Below are 8,895 nucleotides of genomic sequence, written 5' to 3'. Positions count from 1 at the left end.
AGGCGTGGCCTTCTTAGGGGAAGTGTGTCACTTGGGAGATGGGCTTTTAGGTTTCGAAAGCCTACACCAGGCCCAGAGTCATCCTTCTTTGTGCCAGTGGATCAGGACTAAACTTTTGAAACTGTAAGCCAGTCCCAGTTAAATATTTTCCTTTGTAAGAGTTGCCTTGGTCATGGTGTCTCTTCACAGCAATGGAGACCCTCACTAAGATACTGGTCAGCTCCCCATTAAGGGAACTAGCTCTCAGTTACTGCTTCAGTGCCTGCCTCCACGCTGCCATGCTCCCTGCCACGATGACATGGACTCTTCTCTTTTCATGCAGGATTTTACAGTAAATCTGAATGCCAGGGTAACAAGTAGTCACTAAGAGCAAAGTGGGAGATCAGCACATTGCATTTTAAAAGGTTATTTCTAGACAGGGGTTCATAGAGAAAAAAATCAGGTGACACATGCTTTCTGTGGAAGATTTTGAGACTGAACTGCTTAATGGTACAGACCTTGGCTGACCAAAGGCTTCTGTCCTGAGATCTTGGACAGTTAGCCTTAAGGACTATTTTAGTTGCATTTAGGATTTTAATTGGCCATTTGTCGTGTTCTCCAGTTCAGAGATAACACTAGCTATCTTCCCATCTTTCTTTTTCCTAATAAAGAAGTGTGATGTTTAACTAGTTGTTTTCCATCGATAAGTGAACCGTCTTTCCTCCCTCATTAGTGTTTGAATTTTTAGTTTAAGTTCCTGTAATTTTAATGTGAGTTCAGCACAGACACATTTGTCTTGTTCAGAACTCTCTGTACCATTCCAGTCTGAATAATCATGGTGCTACTCCTAGAAAACCCTAACCTAATTACAAATTACTATATTTTATCCATAGTAGATATCTCCATACTGGATAGAAGCCCTCAATGGACTGCAAGGTACTATATATTGTCAATGGCTATTCTCATAAATTTGATTTTCTAGGAACCCTGTTTAGATACAAATAGGACATTCTACGTGTATCCACACTGTGTTTTAACTTCTCTAAATACTTCCATTTCCAGCTTTTCTGGCTGTATCTTATGTGTACCCCTCTCACATCTACTGTCATGGACGCTTCAAATGCTCCCTCCCCCTTTTGCCTATCCTTTGCTGCCTCCTGACAGATCCCTGCTGGTTGTACTCCTCTCTCTCTCTCTCTCTCTCTCTCTCTCTCTGGTGAATTGTTCTTGAATGACAAGAGACACTTGGCCAGCAAACAAAGGTTATGCCTGCCTTCTTACATGACTTATCCAGAAATGACTGGCTAATGAGGTGATAAAATCCCTTGTCTTGTTTGCTTCAAGGTAGGACAAGTCTGTGATGCCATTCAAGATGACAAGGCCCCTTGAAGGCTCAACTCAGCTGACATCCTGGTCTTGCTTCCTGGTTTCTCTCAAGTTTCTTGGTTCAATACACTTCCTGTTGAAGAGTTTGATGTTTACAGCTTCCCTGACAGGTGACATTGCTGCTGCAGTCATCCGCTGTGGCTTTTCCTAACCGATTCCTGTGTGTCTAATCAACTCTTTTAACATGATTTTATTTTTTTATTTCTTCTGAATGAAGATATGTTTTTCTCTAAAAGTTCTACTGGTGCTTCTTAAAAGCTGTATGATTTTTTTCCCCATAGTATGATGTATTTTCATTATGCTTTTCTGTTATGTCTTTAGGAATTATAAACATTTGTAGTTTATTTCAGGTTTTTTTTATACATGTTTTCAGTTTTTTGGTATGACTTACCTTTATTGCTATAACTTCTTGATTTTTCTGATGAATTTCTTCCCTCATGTTCCCTGTAGTTTTGGGGAGGTTGGTGGCTGTTTTAGTGTTTTGCTGTTGTGAAGAGACACCATGATCAAGGAAACTCTTACAAAAGTAGCCATTTAATTGGAGGTTTGCTTTTTGTTTGGAGGTTTAGGGAACATCACCACACTGCAGGTAGGCTGTGGAGGAATAGCTGAGAACTGATCCTGATCTATAGTAAGAGAGAGAATACACCACTGTCCCTGGCTTGGGTTTTTCAAGCCTCAAAGGTCAACCTCAACTACACACATCTTCCAATAAGGCCATGCTTCCTAATCCTTCTCCATTCCCTGATGACTAAGGATTCAGATATATGAGCCTATGAGGGTCATTTTTATTCAAACCACCACAGTGGCTTCCCTTTTGTCGGTGTGCATTTTTCCTCTCTGTGAATGTAATGTGTTTCACAACGCAACTTCTTATACAGTACTCTCTGGGTTACTTTACTGAAACCCTCATGCTTTCAGCCATCTTAAGCCTAGTTCATACATTAGTTTCTCAGATTTCAAGTATAAATGTTATTTAAATTTACAAACCATATCTGTACCTAGCCTATGTTTGTTGTGGGTAACTTGGATGTCAACCAATATTTCAGTCAGAGACTAAAAGCTCCCTGGTGTGGTGAGTATAAGAACTGATTACATGACCACTCCATGCTATGGTTAAGGGTAGGTTTGTATGCTCAGGCTACAGAAGAGACTTGCCTCTAGTGTCCTCCGCTGTGGTAAAAAGAAGGTCTGCTTAGACAGCAATGAGACCAGTGAAATGGCCAATGCCAACTCCTGTCAGCAGATCAGGAAGCTGATCAAAGATAGGCTGGTCATCTAGAAGCCTGTGGCTGTCCATTTCTAGTCTCGCTGCTGGAAAAACACCTTGGCACAATGGAAGGGCAGGCATATTGGCATAGGGAAGAGGAAGGGTACTGCCAATGCTCGGATGCTGGAGAAGGTGAACTGGATGAGAAGGATGAGGATCCTGGGCTGGCCTCTCAAGAGATACCGAGAATCTAAGAAGACTGACAGCCATATGTATCACAGCCTGGACCTGAAGGTCAAAGGGAATATATTAAAAAACAAGTGGATTCTCATGGAGTGTATCCACAAACTGAAGGCAGTCAAGGCCTCCAAGAAGCTACTGGCTGGGCAGGCTGAGCCTCGCAGGTCTAAGATCAAGGAAACGCAGAAGCACCAGGAGGAGCGCCTCCAGGCCAGTAGATTGAACATGGCCAGCAAAGTGGACCTAGTTATGAGAGAAGCAGGACCAGAGAAGAGAGATAGAGGGAGAGAAAAGATGGTAGAGGATGGGGGTGCACAACAGCAGGTTATATAGAGAATGGGTAGCCGGTGGGGGAGCATCAGCTGGGAGAGCTTAGGATAGGGGAAGAGGTAAGAAGGGCCAGGATGCTAGCATGGACTTCAAAATGTATAACAGGTACTTAGGACACTGAGGGAACCTGGAGGCCAGCATGTACCTTGGTATTATGCTAATAGACACTATAGATAGCCACTTGTCCATTCTGCTCTTTAGAATTTGGGGAAATGGGTCCTTTGGGCAAGGCAGTGGGTAACTACCTGTGGTGGTGTGAACGAGAATGGCCCATATAGGCTCATGTATTTGAACACTTGGTTCCCAGATGGTGGAACTGTTTAGGAAGGATCAGGAGGTGTGGCCTTGTTGGAGGAGGTGTGTCATTGGAGAAATAGAACAGCAACTAAGACAGAAGTTGGTATTAGGAATGTGATAGGCCTGACCATGCTGTTTGTTGGAGAAATATAAAAGATTTTGGAACTTTGGACTAGAAAAACAACTAAATGCTTTAAGTGGGGGCTTAATAAGTCATCCTACTAGGAAGATGGAGGACAGCAGTGCTGGGAGCAATGGAATGTGGAAGGCCAGTTATAGAGGACCCAAAGAGGAAAAATACTAGAGATTAGTGTGATCTTTTGATAAACAATGTGGCTGCTTTCTGCCCTTGTCCCCCCCCACCCAAAAAAAATCCCAGAAACTAAATTAAAGGGTTTGAGGTTATTGCCTTTGGCAGGAGAGATTTCAAGACAACCAAGTATTGGCTGTGTTGTGTGGTTACTAATGACTACTCTTATGCAGAACAGGAATGATAGAAGAGGAAGAAGGGAGAAAAGAAAGACAAGATGTACAGCCTGAGGAGCAAAAAAGCACCAGGCATTGTAATGCTGTAGCCAAATCAAGGATATGGGACTGTTTAAAGTTAAGACCAGATGCTAAATGGAATAAAGGGAGGGTACCCACAGGGAAGGACCCCCACTCAACTGAGCTTCCAACTTGTGAAAAGCAAAGTTTATTCAGCAAAAGAAACCATCAGCAAGTCAAAGTTTGCACAAACATACAAAGGCAGGTTCCAGCTTCAGCAGGCAGCAGCTCTTGGTGTTCCCTTTTCACTTTGCTTTGGAGGAGATGACAGCACTTCATTGTTGTTGTTTTTATATAGAAAATTACTTTTACATTTCATATATTGCCCAGGGAATATCGTTTCTCAAAATCTGACATTCTTTGTTGCTTGAACACAGGTTTTCATTTTTCCTTATTTTGAAACCTTCTACAACGTTTCTGTTCAGTTATATAGCCAAGAAAATAATTTTATATTTTACCCAAAATAGAATGTTTGCACTTACACATCATTTTCTAGAAGAAAGAACAGGTTTTATTTACGGCTTCTCCAGATTCAAGCCTTGCTTCTAAAGCAAGTATCTGGGAAAGACACAGAGGGAACATGACAAATGGATTTTTAGACATCTTGTTATTTACACCTGTGATCTAGAGAATTCTGAATTCCTTACCACAACATCTTTGTGCAAAAATTCTCTTTCAGTCCCTACACAACTCAACCTAAAAGTGAGGTTCGTAGATACAAAAGAATGGGAACTCTGGTTACAAAAGTATCTGGCAGGTCTGAGGTACCAGAAAGAAGAATTGAAGAGAGAAGGATGTTGGGATGTGCACAGGATGCCAGATGTGCATGGATGTGTCTTCCTCTATCAGATCACATCTTCTCCATGTCCTCTGTCCATCAGCATCATTTCAATGCAGGCAGAGAAAAGAGCAGTCAGCAATACAGCACTCGGTGAAATGATGAATCAGTTTCAATACGGTGCTATAAATAGTGGGAACTCATATCAAATAGAGAGAGTTGTGTGTGTGTGTGCGTGTGTGTGTGTGTGTGAGAGAGAGAGAGAGAGAGGGAGAGGGAGAGGGAGAGAGAGAGAGAGAGAGAGAGGGAGAGAGAGAGAGATTTTTAATTATTTCTGAAAAGCATTTCAAGGGTTGAAGCATCTCTAAGCCACATCTCACGCTTGAAAAGTCCCGTTTGGTTGGCTATGCTTTGCTGAGTCCCAGAGGACTTCATTAATACACTTCCACATGCTGTGGTGACCCTCAGCCATAAAAATGTTACTTTGTAACTGCAGTTTGCTACTGTTATGAATCAAAATGTAAAATGTCTGTGTTTTCTGATGGTCTTAGGTGACCCCACGTTGAGAACCGATGTACTTGTCTACATCATGGGTTAAACCTCTGTGCTGTGGTGGATGACTTAAAAATGTTTGCAGTACAGAAGCCCAGAGTCCCCCTGGTCCCCCAGGAACACCCGTCTCTCTTTTCAGAACATGCTCTCTCTTTTATAGGCTGCTCCACATTCTCTCCCCATTTGGTCAAACGATATAATCTTTTTCCTAGAGTTTCTATTGTAGAAGGTATAATCGTTTTCCTAGAGTTTCCAATTCCTTACTCATTACTGAGGTTTGAACTCAGGGCTGTGTACATGCTTGTAAGAATTTCCCCATATAGCTATACCTCAAGCTATTTTTTCATTACTTTCTGATTAAACATAGCTCATATTCATTATAGACTAAATTTCATATGGAAAAAAACCCTCTATAAATTTAAAAGCGAGGTTAAAGTAAGTTCATGGTTTGGGAGCTACTTAGACCTAAATCTGAAATGGTCTCCTTATCACTACTGCCTCCCCAAAGCCAAAACCAAACGCAAAGATAACTGTGTGAGGTGCTGGGGACCTTTGTTAACATGATAAGGAAAACAATTTCAAGGCGGCCAATCGGCTCCCCCTTCGCAGCTTCCTGTTGTTCAGTGCCTTGCTGGATTGCCTCCTCTGTTCAGTTCACAGCCGCATGCTACGACTAGTGTATTGAATCTGAAAAGCTCACTGGCGAAAGGAGGGAATGAAGAAAGGAAAGACACATACAGAAAAGCTGGGGCCAGGAGGGCTGGGTACCTGTTACTGCTACAGCCCAGGACCGCGGCGTGTTTGTTATACGCAGCATAGTGAGAAGGGTTGTCTCATCTCCTTTGGCGACCTCTGGAGCCGGCTCAGGCTGGGAAAAGGAAACTGTAGTTCTCATTTTTATACACATAGGTCACACATTTACTCTAGGACCTCCCAAGTTGAGGCTTTGCCGTTTGTTTTCAGCCTAAGCTATACAAGGGAAGGCTTTGCTGATTTCCCGTGGGTATGAAGCCTCGGTCTTCATCATGGCTGCGCCAATGTCAACGATACTCATTCACTCAAGAATTCATTTAGGATTGTCTCTGCTTCCCACAGAGGCATTTTTCTGAAATGAGACCCTGTCTAATTTAAATATTTAAACCGAATTTGTGGGAGTTACAGCTGGGCATAGTGTAATTATACGTCTATAATCTCAGAACGTCTGAGGCTGAGGCAGGAGGATTGATTCCGTGAAGTTATACAGGCCAGCCTATCACAAGACACCACCACCAAAGGGATAAATAAATAAGTGAATGACCAAACAGATGTTTTATTGGAAGGATGGTTTTCTAGCGGTAAAGTAGTAAAGGCAGGCACAGAATTGTAAGCTAACTAAACTCTGTACAATTATGACGTATGCCTCCTTGTTAAGTTATATTTTTATAGAACCCATTAAAGAGAAGGGGATGAAATTTTAACCATATTATCCAATTGCAGCAGCCATCTAGAAGATCGATATAAGGAAGATCACACCTGACAAGGAAACTGATGCTCAGTGACAGTTGTGTCAGGTTCTCAGTCCCTCAGCTCTCATGGTCCAGTGTGGGCCCACTATGGACTTTCTTCCTTCCCCTCTTGCTGCACAGTGCGTGGTTTAGCCTTGCCTACGCTTCTTGCAACAAAAGCTTTTCTCCATCCTCTTATCCTTGAACCAAAGCATATAAAGTAACAGAGGAGGCTTTGTGTACAATCAATTCTGTTCAGTTTCCTCCCGTATTTCTCCATTTTCCTTTATTTTGCTTGAGGCCACATATCAGTAAGAGGCAGCTATAACCAAACGTGCCTGAAGGGGGTGGAGTCAAGAGGAACTTTAGCCGAAGGACGATTTATTCATATCAGAGATTGAAGTAACACTTTGAAACCTGAGTTGAAGCAGAAATGTCTCTTTTCTCTAGAATTCCTTACGCAGCAGATTCTAGTAATTTACTTCCTCACTTATTGCTCTCAAGAGCTAACCTGAGTGGGTTAGCTTATAGAGAAGAGAATAATAATAATACAAAAATATAAAAATAAAATAATAATTATTATAAAGTAATCATTATAATAAAATGATAATTTTAAATTAATTTTAAAAAAGAGAGTCTAGTCTACTGGATACTTTCATGGGAATCAGCCCTAGAAATTTTCATTTTCCTGACAATAAAGGAATGAAGTAGGCCAAGGTGGTAAATTTAGCCCAATAAGGTTAGCTGTGAAGGCAACCATAAAACAAAAGGATTTCAGCCCAGTAACCAGACACCAGGCAAAGGCATTGTGTTTGAGATCTGCGGCTGAATATGGCTTTGAAGTGGGCAGACAAAAGCAATGGCAGATTGAAAAGAAGGAAGCTACTGTAAACAGAACAGGCTCTAAAGGGGGGCCAGGGGCTGCCTTCTTGTACCCTTGGCAAGGCCTCAAAAGTGCACTTGGGATCTCTGGGTTTTGGAATTGGAGCTGGCAGTTCATGTTTATATTTCTAAAGCTGAGAGCTTCCTTTTCTGTGTCATCTAAAATCTGTCATAAACATACGAATTTAATTCGCCAGGCAGCCTGCAATCATTACTTCATTTCTATAGAGCACAGAAAAAGCTATTCTGTTGCTTTCTAAAAGAAAAATTAAAAGAAAAAGTTTATCGTATTTTATTTTATGTGTATAAATGTTTGGCACACACTTGTGCCTGTGTGCTACACATGTGCCTGGTGCCTGCAAGGGCCAGAAGAATTTGAGTTAAGGACACTTCCAAGTTGCTTTATGAGTGTTGGGGATCAACCTGGTGTCCCCTGGACTTAATCACTGCTTCCAGATGATCTACCTGATGCCCTCTTCTGGCATCTAGCGGTAATGCTTCCACATGGTACACATGTGCAAGCCAAAAACTCATTTATATAAAATTTTTTAAAATATTGTTTTTTTTAAAGATTACTAACTAGTAAAAGGCTTTCTGCTAACTAACAAGCACCTACTTTGCCCCTCCCACCTCTTTCTTGGTCATGATCAACTTTTATATCATCTTTTGTCCTCTCAAGGTTCTACAGCATAGGAGAGAGAACACATGGCCTTAGTCATTCTGTATCTGATTTATTTCGCTGAATGCTATGCTTCCATTGCTGCTTTCCTAACAATGACATGATTGCAGTCTTCTTTATAGCCAACATTATTCTCTATCATGTGTATACACCAAATTTTCTTTATCCTGTCATGAATGAATTGATGTTCAGGAAGATTCCATTGCTTGATAACCCTAGGTGGGAAGGTATCACAATGATACACTGACTTTGACTAGTTTTGGTATGTGATCATTCTATTTTAGTTTTTTTTCCTTAACTCTTTTCTTAGTTAGAGCTTTACTGCTATGAACAGATACCATGACCAAGGCAACTCTTAAAAGGACAACATTTAATTGGAGCTGGCTTACAAGTTCAGAGGTCCAGTCTATTATCATCAAGGCAGGAACATGGCAGCATCCAGACAGGCATGGTTCAGGAGGAGCTGAGAGTTGTAAATTTTCCTCTGAAGGCTGCTAGGAGACGACTGGCTTACAGGCAGCTAGGATGAGAG

The 8,895-nt window shown here is 41.6% G+C and overlaps 1 pseudogene; it reads left to right on the top strand.

Annotated features, from left to right (window-relative positions):
• Window positions 1–2,497: 2,497 nt before the first annotated feature.
• LOC114612697 lies at window positions 2,498–3,148 on the top strand (annotated as a pseudogene).
• The last annotated feature ends 5,747 nt before the right edge of the window (window positions 3,149–8,895 follow it).

This window comes from Grammomys surdaster, unplaced genomic scaffold (assembly GCF_004785775.1).
Source record: "Grammomys surdaster isolate TR1022 unplaced genomic scaffold, NIH_TR_1.0 126178, whole genome shotgun sequence".
Lineage (NCBI taxonomy): Eukaryota > Metazoa > Chordata > Mammalia > Rodentia > Muridae > Grammomys > Grammomys surdaster.
Note: the sequence above shows the minus strand (reverse complement) of the source record. Positions and strands in the feature narration are given on the sequence as shown.